At 32.3% G+C, this 12,987-nt stretch overlaps 1 pseudogene across 2 annotated transcripts; it reads right to left on the minus strand.

Moving 5' to 3' along the window:
• Positions 1-7,324: 7,324 nt before the first annotated feature.
• LOC111304079 (putative LRR receptor-like serine/threonine-protein kinase At2g24230 pseudogene) lies at positions 7,325-11,155 on the minus strand (annotated as a pseudogene). Of its 2 annotated transcripts, XR_016326525.1 has the most exons (3): positions 10,859-11,155; positions 10,639-10,782; positions 7,325-10,513 (listed from the first exon to the last, which is right to left on the minus strand). The product of XR_016326525.1 is annotated as a putative LRR receptor-like serine/threonine-protein kinase At2g24230 pseudogene, transcript variant X2 (transcript). The 2 variants fall into 2 exon arrangements; XR_016326524.1 differs by having other exon boundaries at positions 10,639-11,155.
• Positions 11,156-12,987: the final 1,832 nt, after the last annotated feature.

Here is a 12,987-nt window from a genome sequence, read left to right on the forward strand (position 1 = left end):
AAAGACATGGAAAAAAAATAAAGCATAGAATAGTGGTTGGATGAAAGAGAAAATTTAATAAAATGCATCATCCTTGCCTTTTATTGAAATGATAAAAAAAATGAAATCTTATTGCATAAAAGAATTCTTAATATTATTTTGAAAGAAAACCCAAAATGACAAGTAACATCCAACCAGCCTTAACATCCTTTTTGTTTTCAAAATTATGCCCCTATGTGATCAAGTGAAAGATTTTTATTGACATTTAGTCCCTCTAATTCATTAAAACTCTTTAAGTCTTTTCATATCACACCCGTTCCTGAACTTCACCCGAAGCATTGACATTGTGATTGAGCAATAGATTGCTATTAACGTTAGATGTTGTTACCTCTCATTTATCAAAGTTTATCATTCTATCCTTGATCAATCGTTGCACCTTATGCTTTAGGACAGTGTAATTCTCAGTGGAATGACCAATAATTCTATAATGATAGTTACAATGGGTTGTAAGATCATACCACTTAGGATAAGGTGGCTTGAACGGCTCCAAACGATTGGGGGCAATCAAGTGGTTGTTATAGAGCTCTCGGTATAACTCTATATAAGTCATGAAGATTGGGTCAAATGAGTTTTTCTCGGGTAGCTCGTAGCTCTCATGAACCACTTGTTAAGTTAGCAGAACGAATATGGGGTCTTATAAGAGGTTGAATATTAAAGTTGTATATGAGAGCTTGGGGGCTAAAAACAAGCTGGTATGTTGGTGAGTAAGGTATGGGTAGGGTGAGGTATTATTCACAGTAAGATAGTATGAGGAATAACTTTATGATGGATAAGGTTGATATCTCCTGAACTTTTCATTAAAACTCATAGCTTGAGCTTTAATATCTTTTTTCTTTGGTGCCTTCTTGGTTTCCCCTCCTTCCAACTTACCATTTTTAATGGTATTCTTAATGATTTCACTTAAGATCACCATGTCGATAAAATTTTTTATTGCATTCCCTATTATTTTTTCATAATAAAAAGATTTTAAAGTACTAACAAACAACACTGTGATCTCTTTTTCAGTCAAAAAAGGCTGCACCTGAATAGTTATGTCGTTCCACTTTTGGGCATACTTTTTGAATAAATCAATCGCATTTTTTTTCTATATTCTGCAAAGATAAACGATCAATGGCTAAATCTATGATATGTTAATATGGACTACTGAAGTCACGGGCCATGTCACTCTAAGATTGAATGCGAGTCTTGTCTAACTAAACATACCACCTAGCAGCAGATGCCATAAGGCTATCTTGAAAAATGTGCATTAACAGTTTTTCATTATTTATATGGGTAGCCATTTTTTAATAGTACATAGTAATGTGAGTCTTCAAACACTTTGTACCATCATACTTTTTAAACTTTGAAACCTTAAACTTTGAAGGAATAATGACATCTAGGACTAAATAAAACCCAACAACATCTACAGAACCATAAAAATCAATTCGCTCTATGGCTCGTAACATTTCCTCTAACAAGTTTATATTCTGTTCAACTTTTGAGCCTTCTAAAGTTTTCTTCTCTTTAGGTCTTAATTTCTTTTTCTCTTTCTTTTCTGGATCATCTAAGTTGAGAATTGGTATCGGTTCTACTGTCTTCTTAATAAAAATAAAATTTATATAACTCTAGTACTGCCCTAGGTTTGAAGCTGATATATTCTAGTATATGTATTTCCCATAAGATATATGAATTGTTGTGATGGTAGGTCTTAAGTAGATTGGGCTTGATATGGCCCAAAACTAAGAGGGTACAAAAAGTCATCAATCTCTTATAATGGATAGTTCTGCTAGCTAGTATTTTCTTCTATTGCTTTTACTTTGTTTAACTTATTCAAAGCATCCAAAATCTTACTTAACTCCCTTTTTCAGCTTCTCTTGAGTTTTTTCTATCCTTTCAAGACAATTGAAATTTTTTTGTTTCATTTGTTTGGCTCGAGCTCTTGTCTTGCATTGGTGAGTTAGTTATGTGGGGTTCTTGCTTGGTGGAGCTATCCTTGAACCTTGGGTACCACAATTGCATTATTATTAGAAATGCTATGCTTTACGTTTGGTAGGTTAATGCATGAATGGAATGTACATTTTCATGGATGAAATCTAATATGAAAATGATGTAGATGCATAATGTTAAATATGACAATGAAAATGATGCATGATATGATAATGTGAATGCACAAAGTCAATCAAACAAGATGGTTAGATCACCAAACTATTCTTTTTTGTGCTTTAATTTTGAAGTACATCTATCAATGGGCAAAAATGGCTCTATCTTAAGGCTGACCTTTTAAGCATAAATTATATGTAGGGTTAGGTGACTTTGACTACTAAAGATTCTTAAATTGTTCCTTACATTATTGTCCATCACGAACTAGTAAGACATTCCAATCCTCACCCATCATAGACTACTAACAAAAAAAATTCAATTTGAGTATGAGTATTTCGCTAGCCATTATAGAGATTATCATTTCATGAGAGCAAAGGTAATTTACTCCCTTCTAAGAGGGATGGAGCTCGAGTATAAAGCTCATGTAATAAGAATGCATGTGATAGTGTGTGAAGGAACATATAATTTTCAACCCTACATAAATCAAATAAAAGACAAAAAAGGGAAAAACATCAGTAAACAAATAATTACAATTTAAAACCATTAGATCAAAGTATATGATATATTTAAAATGTTATGGCCTGACTCTCCATAGCACTCTCCAGTGGAGTCGCCAATCTGTCAAAACATATAGATCCAAAAATCTATAACTAGATTTAATCAATGGAGTCCTTATTGCTTTTTTAACTAATTGTGATTTACCATCTAATGAATCTATCTTTTTAAGGAACTCATAAGCTTGACTAAAAGTTCCTAAAAGAATAGGTTCGGGTCTACAAACTAGAATAGGGTTCGAAAGTTCAGTTACATATGGATAAGGTTATTGCACCCTCATATGCTCATCCAAAGGATGATACCATTTTATTTTAAATTTATCCTAAGGTCTTGATGCTAATAGTCTTAAATTTTATGTTGAATATTAAAAATAATTCTTAAAATTCTCAATCAATTTGATAAAATTCTTAAGAATATTTTCTCACATCAAGAGTATTCAAAAATTTCATTTATTTTCTTGAAGAAGCTCCGTCATTGAAAATGGTTTAATTTTTTTTTTATTTTGGTTTTTATTGAAAATATATCTAATTATTCTATCATTTAGACCAAATTAGAAATATTTTTTTAATTTCTAAATTTTTCACCATTTAAGCCTATTTAAAAATTTTTCTTTTGTTTTTTTGGTTTTTAATGTCTTCCAGGGATGATTTTTTAAAACCTTTGAATACATTTTCTAAAGTTGTGAGTCTGTTTCATGTTAGGAACGATTTGTAAGACCTTTGAGAAAAATCTCTTAGTTTTTAAAACATAATTTATAAGATTTCTAGGCATGATCGTTAAAACCTATAGGTGTCATCTTTAAACTTTAAAGTTGTCTCCCTCTATTATTAAGAAACATTTACTTTTAAAGTTATATACCTCTATTTTCAAAGAGCTCGTCATAAAAAACAAAAGCAAGAAAAAATAAACAAAAAAAGATGAACAAAAAGGTGAATAATTTAGACCTAAATATAATAAATTGTTTATGTCTTTGTATAATTCTCGTTGCACAAAAAATGCACAATAAAAGATAATTATAAACATCTTATTTTGTCCGGATTCAAACCAATTAAGCTCAAATCAATCCAAGCCTCATTATTATCAAATTTTTCTTTATTTATATATTTTTGTTGTTTTTATTTATCTGTATATATATATATATATATTATCTTATTTATCTTTTATTTATATTCTTTTCTTTATCTGGTTAAATTTTCATTATGGTTTATCTTTAACTTCAATTTCATTTAAGCATTTTTAATTATTATATGTTTAGTTTTTTTTTTTCTAAAAAAAAAGAGAGATTGATTGGTCAAATTAACTAGGAGGAGGAATATATTATAAAGCTGAGAAAAGTTAGAAATTGGATTTAAGTTTGAATGTGGATTTTTCTTGATGATAATGCAGAGATTTTGGAAATTGGATCCAAGACAATCTAAAACTCTACAAACCTTAATTATAAGTGGGCTTGTAATTCACTTTCAAGAGAAACACAAGGAAATACAAAAAAATCAAAGAAAAATCACATAGAAAAACCAGGGGAATAAACCATTACAGAAAAAGCAATCGGGTAGAGAAAAAACCCATGATTAGCACTACCATCATCCTTAATTTGGCATCAACCATCTCAAATCTATTGTAGCCCAACCATATCTACCGTCACAAAACTTCCCATCCTACCACCATCTCTGAACCACTACTAGAAAATAACCCATCTTACATAAGCCAATCACAATAGTAAAATTTTGGTTAAATCTAGTTATCTCTGCCACTGCTATTACTAGCAACACCATAAATAGCCAATCAAAGGAACAATTAGAGAAAAATCAGTCAACCTTTGCTTACAAATAGTGACCTAACCCTTTTCACCACTAACACCTTCAACTTTAAAATTTAACACCATAGTCCACTGCCTTAATTGCAACCAATCATCTTTAAAGGCCAGAGTACCATCTCTAAACCAACCTTAGCCCATTACCCACTAGTTATCAAATTATCCTCACCACCATTAGTCATCTACTACCAAAACAGCCATGAATTCTAGCCTTTATAACTGAAAATCACAAAGCTGTGATACTCTCTACAAAATTCATTGAAATCAGAAACTCTAGCTACAATCCCAATCCCAATCGAGATCATAGCGCCAACCTGGACTGCCTTGCCCCCTAATATTAGATCTTCACGAAATGAACACCTCTCGAAAACCAAGCAAACCTAAAAACATATATTTAAAACAAAACAACCTAAATCAGAAACCAGGACTGGCAACAAGTACAGAAGATACGTATGAGTCCAGAAATCAGAATCCAAAAGTTATAAAGAAAAAAAAAAGGAAAAACAAATTTAGGTTTTTAACTTGATTGGTTTAACACGGCTTTGGGACTAAAAACTTATTGAGAAATTAGCCAAGAAGAAGAGGAAGAATATAACTAAATGTGGCGACCATCAAAATGGCAAAGAATGGGAAGAAAATCACGACTTCAAGCTCAAATCGATAAAGGCCCAGCAAGTTTCTGGAGAAACCAGTTAGAGCACGCGAAAGAAGGGGCCATGATGAGCACATGGATATTTTTTAGAACAATTCTGGCCATCGATGATCGACCAACGAACAGTGGTGTAAGGCAACGAAGGCGACGGAGTATCGCCCTTGTTCATCTGAAACTTATAGAGAGAAAAGAGAGATTAGTTTTTTAAAGAGAGAAAGTTAAAACATGAAAATAAGGAAAAGAACATAAAAATGGGCTTATATATAGTAAAGAAAATGATGCTAAGGAAACTGGGTTCCTTTTGACCTACTTCAAGATTTATGTGCCAACCCATTTAAAGACCCAACCTGATCGCCACTTGCTCCACAAATTTGATTGTGAGTCGTGAAGCCATTTCCAACCTGAAGCCGAGCCGTTGAACCCTTAAATCGCTATTGAGTCTAGAGCTAACTGATCTAAGCTGATTTCTTGAAGCCAAGCCGCGATTATTTTTTGTATTTTTCTCTTTTTTTTTGTTATTCTACTTATCATTTAATTTTTTTAAGTGAATTATTTTAGAAAAAATAAATAAAAATATTTCCAAAAATGATGATTACCAATTTCTCCTTTAAATAAAAAATGTATAAAAATATTTCAAAAAATGTTTTGAAAAAAAATTGAAGTATCAATTTTCTTCAAATAAAAAAATTTATTTCAACAAAACGTTTTAAGGAAAAGTTAAAGTATCAATTTTCCTAAAATAAAAAAATATTTCAAAAAAATATTTTAAAGAACAGTTAAAGTATTAATTTTTTTAGAATAAAAAAATATTTCAAAAAATGTTTAAGGAAAAGTTGAAGTATCAACTTTCTTTAAAGCAAAAATAATTTCCAAAAGATTTGAAGAAAGAGTTGAAATATCAATCTTTACTTAAACGAAAATTTTCAAGAATTTGAGAAAAAGTTGAAATATAAATTTTTTTTAAAGTTAAAATTTTTTAAAGAATTTCATAAAAAATAAAATAAATATTAAATGATTCGATAATGGAGTCTTTATAAGAGAAACAATAGTTTTCTTATATATTCTTGAGATGAGGGAATTCTCTTAATTTTTTGTTAAAATATTAGAGTCAGTTAAGAACAATTCTCAATAATTAATTATTTAGTAAGATTTTTAAAGGTTCAATGAATAACATAAAATCAAGCTAGTATCATTTTTTTATGGACATTATGAGGGTATTATAATTTTTCTCACACGTAACCATACTCTGAGATTAGTTCTGGTTTTGTATATCTTTTAAAAATACTTAAGTTAAGCTTGAATTTTTTTTTTTTAAATAAGATAAATTCAATTAAATGATTAATCATACCTAAAATAAAAAAAAAATTGATAATGATTCTTAAATCATATGTAATGATAAATTTACAGATCTAATACCTGATGAATTTATAACAATGCAGACTTTTCTGAATTCTATTTTCTTCTTTTTAACCTCTACTTGCTTACAACCTTCCATGTCGGTTTTTCCTAGAACTTGTCCCAATTAAGCTACATATTTTGAACATTATCTAGAAATATGACTTTAAGTTACTCGAAATATAATTATGGGATGTTACCATCAAACAATAAAGAGCAAAACATGCATCATGATAATATCTAGTGTGCTAGAAACCTTCAAGCATTTGAAAATGTTAATGAACAGGCATCTTATCTTAAATTATTAGCAGTTTAGGCGTACATGTCTTATAAATTGTGGTGGGAATCTCTCTCCATCACTGCCACCTTTATTCTGCAATATAACATATTTTTCTAATTAAGCGTTAATTTACCTAGCATTTAGTAATAAAAATTTCTAATTAAGGAACTATTAGCATGAGCCAGTTTGAATTTTGACAATAACAAGTCACATTATCATTTCTTAATGTAGCCGCACACAGTTTCTTCTATTAATGGTGAAACAGTGGTCCAGGACCAACTATAACTCTTGAGCTGCTCCCAACCACCACCAGATCCACACCAAATAAAAACAACTGCAAAGAAATACTCTTTGAAGAATGCAGACGGTAGCGTACTGAGTTTGCTTATTATACAAGGCATAAGCATCTGTCTCTGGAGATACCACAAGTTGCAATTGTCTGAGTAAAGCATTCAAAGCTTGGAAATTCGAGGCATAAAGAAAGTCAAGACTCCATTAACTCACCGGTACCTTAACACAAGTTCTGATTGATTTATTTGTTTGTACAAGGATCCAAGCAAAATGAGTGCCAATTTCCAGGATAAGAAAAAAATTGAAAGGAGCATTTTAGCTTAAAGTTTCAAGGATCAAACTGGTGTATATAAAATTATACATTAAACTATGATGCCAACAATGGAAAGGTGAGGAGAAAGATATCAGAGACCAAGACATAATTTAACAATTACTTTACATCCTCTCCCATGGTAGCATAAGGGAAAAAATCATAGTAAAAAAAAAACAAATTTGAAGGAAAAAAAAAAGAAGAAAAGGAGGCCAACTTGTAGTCATTATTTTTCATCGAGAAGCTCTTGGTTCAATATCCTTGAGAAGGCCAACAATCTGTTGCATGCTTGGCCGCTTGGTAGGAAGATCAGCTGTGCACAGATATCCAATCTTGAGGACCTCCTCCATTTGGTATTCTGGCCCTGCATCACGAATTTTAGGATCAATAGCATTTGAACCTTGGTTCTTTCTCACCAATCCTCTAACCCAACTCACTAAATTCGCTTCTTGGTCCTCCAGATAATCATCTCCAACTGGCTCTTTCCCTGTTATTAGCTCAAACAAAACAACACCAAAGCAATATACATCAGATTTTGGTGTAGGGGCATCACATTCCGGCTGAGAAAATTCTGGTGGTACATATCCAGGTGACCCACGTGCAATTTCATCCTCTAGACCAGTTCCAAAAATTTTGGCCAATCCAAAATCAGATAATCTAGGCTCCAAATTTAAGTCAAGATAAACACTACTAGCTTTAACATCTCTGTGGATTATTGGAGGTGAGCAGCCATGATGTAGAAATGCCAGTGCTCGTGCGGTACCAAGGGCTATTTTGTGTCGAAATGCCCAGGTTGTTAATCGCCCTTCAGAGCTGATATTTTGTATCCCATTATTATCTTCTTCCCAGGTATCAGTGCTCCAGTCCTCTGTTGCCTGAACACCCAGTGGCAAGTCATGTAGCAGATTCTGCAAGTTTCCATTATCCATGTAATCATAAATAGCAATCCTTTGATCCCCAGCCAAGCAATATCCAGTCAATGGAACAAGATTGGGATGTTTGATTCGACCAAGATACTCAAGCTCTCTTGCAGCTTCTTGGTCTGTCAACGTTGATCCATGAACCAAAACTTTAACAGCTACATGAATTCCACCAGGCAGGAATCCTCTATAAACAGGCCCAAATTTTCCTTCTGCTAGTAGAGTGCCCCGATCAAAATTTGAAGTTGCAGACAAGAGGTCTGCAAATGTGATATTTAATAGTGGTTTCTCAAATATCACTACGGGGACTGATGTTGCTTGCTTAACATCAGCCACCCATGTGGTCGAGTCAGTTTGGAAGGAAAAGGGGCCTGAAATATTTTGTTCCTCTTTATATGAAGGTTGCTTAACTACCCATGTCCTGGACTTCCTTCTGCAACCAACGGCTAGGAATAGCAACCCAGAAAGGAAGCAGACCATTGAGATGGTCAAAGCCAAGGCAAGCTTAAAACCCTTACGTCTATTGGCTCTTCTTTTGAAAAGGACAGGATTTGCAGCAATGGGACAGCTGTTTAATGAGCCATAAAAGGCTGTTTCAAAGGTCTCGGGGGAGAACCCCGAAGCACAAAGGGTTAAGTTGTTGTAAGAGAAGTTGTATCTCTCCATCGATAGGAGTTTTTCTAAGAGAGAAATAGGAATTTCGCCACTCAAATTGTTGTGTGAAACATCAAGTATTTTGAGGCTTTTGTTAGTTAGTGATGGAATTTGGCCAGCAAGATGGTTTGATGAAATATCAAGTGCACGTAAATAGCTCAGTTGTGAAATTTCACCAGAAATATGACCGATGAGATTGGTTTTAGACAAATTGAGATACTCTAAACCCAAAAGCATTCCAATTCTTGGGAATTTCTGTCTAGCAAATCTATTATATGCAAGATTAAGATGCCTAAGATTCTGAGCTTGACTCAGGTCTAGGAAAATTTCTCCACTAAGCTGGTTCTCAGACAAGTCTAGAAAAACCAAATGAGACCACTTGTAAGTAGAATTGAATTGTACCTGAGAAATGTGACCTCCAAACTGGTTCTTGCCGAGGTCAATCACCTCCAGCTGCCCTTGAAACACATCCATAACTGAACCATTAAACAAGTTCCCGGAAATGTTAAGGCTTGTAAGAGACTTCATTTCCGCAAAATCCGTGACTCGGCCATAAATCTCATTTCTGGCAATGTTCAAAGTTTTTAGCTTAGGAAATGCTGCACCAAAACCATCTGGCAAGGAACCATTAATACGATTTGCCGAGAGATCGAGTGAAACTAAAGACTGCCAACTTAGAATTCCTGTTGGAATGCTCCCCTCAAACCCATTTCCAGCAAACTTAAGAATTTGCAAGCTAACTAGGGAGCTTATAGCAGCAGGAATTTCACCAGAGAAATTATTGCCAGAAAGATCAATAACTTCAAGCAGACCAAAGTTACCAATATTGCTCGGGAGAGACCCTGAAATCTGATTAGATGAGAGATTAAGACTCTTAAGTGAGCCCAAACTCCACAAATCTGAAGGCAAAGCGGTGATTTTGTTTTTGCTAAGATCCAAAGACTGAAGCTGAGTTAGTTTTCCAATGGTGAAATCAGGAATCAAACCAGAGAGGCCTAAACCTGAAGCTTCAAACCCAATAATGTTCTCCTTCTTGGTATCACAGTGCACCCCTTCCCATGAACAAACGGAAGCGGAGGAGTTGTAGGACAACGTAGAGTTTGAGCCCATCTTCTTCAAGAAATCAGAGACATAAAACTCATCTGTATTGGGTAGTTGACAAGTAAAAAGCTTGAAGAAGAGTGACAGAATTAGTAAAGAAACAAAGAAACCAAAATCCATTTGAGCCAAAGGTCGAAACTTTGAAACAACAAGAAAGAAGAAAACTAAAAGGCACCAAGTTTAACCAACTCAAGTCTCTTTCTCTAGACTTCAAATTACCGAAACCATATCACAACTAGTTTTGAGTCAACCCGTGGCAGCACTTTTCCAAATTCTGCAAAGTCCATTAAAATCACTACTGCCAAGTAGAACCAACTGTTGAGCAGTTTTCTGGGTTTTCAAATACAAGATTATTATTTGCTAAATATGATGCGGACTAGGTAGGGGCTCTCGTGATGACCAGAAAATCCCCCAAAAAAAGTACCTGTAAGAAACCAACAAAATGAACACTGCTATTGAAGAATGAATGGTAATTAAAAAAAAAAAACAAAGGAACTTTGTTTGAGGATTAAGAGGCTTTGGGTGTCGCAGGAGAGAATGTCAACCTACCTTGTCTGGCTTTGCAAGTCTATCGAAGCCAACAAAACGAACAACAACGAAAGTGAAGCACTTTTGTCTTTGTGTAGAGCATGAACAGCTCTATTCCTTTTCCAAGTATAATTGTTATTATCAGTACAATTTTTTTGCTTTGCCCTGAAAATAATATTACTACTCAAGAGGAAGTCAAGAAGAGGTTTTTGAAAGGAGAGAGAAGCATAGACAAGGGTACCTTGGGAACGGAAAGATAGCAGTTTGGAACGGTCAGAAGTTAGCCTTCATAAATGAAAGAAGAATTCAATACAAATATATCACAAAAAATATAATTCGGGTTGGTGAATTTATCAGGGAGTGTTGGTGGGTATTCAATGATTCTTCATTGAGCGTTGATCATCTTTTCTTTATTTTTTCCTGCTAATTTATGAGAAGTTTTGGTTTCTTTTCTAGCTGATGCAGGGCTTCTCTTTGTTGTTAAAAAGAAAATTGGAAATATAAATGGGTTTTCAGTTTTACAAAGTAAATCAGCCTTGCGTTTTGCCTCTTTCACGGTGAATTTAATAGTTAATGTCAGACCTTAAAGCTTCTGCTTTCATCTCGTAAAGTTTGGTGAACTGTAGATATCATTCCAAGAATGTTTAGAAATGAAAAAGGTAATGGAAAAAAATTTTATGAAATAATTTTTCAGAATATGTTATTTTTATTTAAATTATATTATATAATTATATTATTTAAAAAATTATTTATTACACATTTAATTATTACATAAGATATATAATAAATAAATAATATTTTCAATATTATATTATATAGTATAATTTAAATGAAAATGACATGATATTGAGTAATTATTTCATAGAAAAAAAAAATTTTTGTTTACCTTTTGATTTCTAAACATTCAACTTTTTTTTAGCAAAATTATTTTTGTAATAGATTTTTGTTTGATTTGTTAAATTATACTGTCAAGGTAAGCAACATTGAATCGAAAGCATTACTGAACATTTTCTTTTAATCATCATGGCAAATTAGGAACCTAAAACAATAAATCCAAAACCTTTACAAAAAAGATTAATTGAGTCCACCAAGTTGCTGTCGTTGTTCTTCCTCTCATGATTTCGAATTGGGCTGCTCCAATACGTTTGATCATTTGAGTTTATTCTGTACCCCACTGTCCTAATTTCTCCAACTTGCTTTATGTACTTATGGCTGCTTCGTGGATTCATTACAATCACAACATTATTTCCTGTTACTACATGGTAAGGTATTAAAATAAAATTCAGGTTTTTAGGTATTTTTCTCTAACACAAATCCAATTAATATATACTTTCGAATTAGAAAACAAAAATACTTAGATTTTTTTTTCTATAGCATATCAATAATAATACTTTATATTCGAGTTTCGTCTTGATCAATTCTTAAAACTTGAGTTCTAATCAAATACACCACCTTTCAATTTTAATTTTTGTTTTAGCCTAGCTTCAATGGTAAACTAGAAATGAAGAAATCAAACAATAAAGGATTAGAAATAGCTTTTGCACATGCATTCTTTTTTTTAAAAATTAAAAAAGGGGGGGGGGGGGGGGGGGGAGAAAGTGAAGCGACTTGAGCATGCCAAGATCCGACAGGAAAATAAAAAAGAAGTGGGCAGGAGCTAGAAGCAATTTTAATGATTTGCATTGATTGAGGAAGATGAGTAACAAGAAATCAACTTACATTTATTAATTATATAATATAATATGCCCATACATTAATGTTTTCCATTGTCATGCTTATGCCAGCAAACTTATTCTTCTAACTATGTTTCTCCAAATAACATATTTTTCAGCTCAAATTTTAGTCACGTTATCAAACTTTAGTCCAATTAAGGAAACTTAGGACCATCAAATATTTATATAGAAATTCAACTCAAACTTAATCAAGAAAAGTAAAATTTACATAATCATTTTAGTTTTTTTTTTTTTAAAAAGTGAGTTTCCCATGATATATTACAATCATAGGTTTTTTCGAAGTAATAATAATAGATAAATTTTATGTGGTGATTTTTTTTATTTGATATTATTAAAATTTAATTTTGATCATTAAATTAAATGTTTCATATTCTATTAGCAAATCTCATATATGATTGTTGATTATGTGTGATGAAAATTGTTTAAAATGATATCAATCAAAATTCATAATCATATTTATTGTAATTTAGACAGCATATACTTACTCTGATGTGCATGCTAATCTTGACTGCTGTGATATAATAAAAGAAGTATTATGGAATATGAACTATAAAAATATATTTTTCAATTCATTTATAAAAAAAAAAATTATACTATTGAAACATTTATTAAGATAAAGAGATTTTAATAATAAAAT

This window comes from Durio zibethinus, chromosome 13 (assembly GCF_047325235.1).
Source record: "Durio zibethinus cultivar Kanyao isolate XHJ-2024 chromosome 13, ASM4732523v1, whole genome shotgun sequence".
In the NCBI taxonomy this organism is placed as follows: Eukaryota; Viridiplantae; Streptophyta; class Magnoliopsida; order Malvales; family Malvaceae; genus Durio; species Durio zibethinus.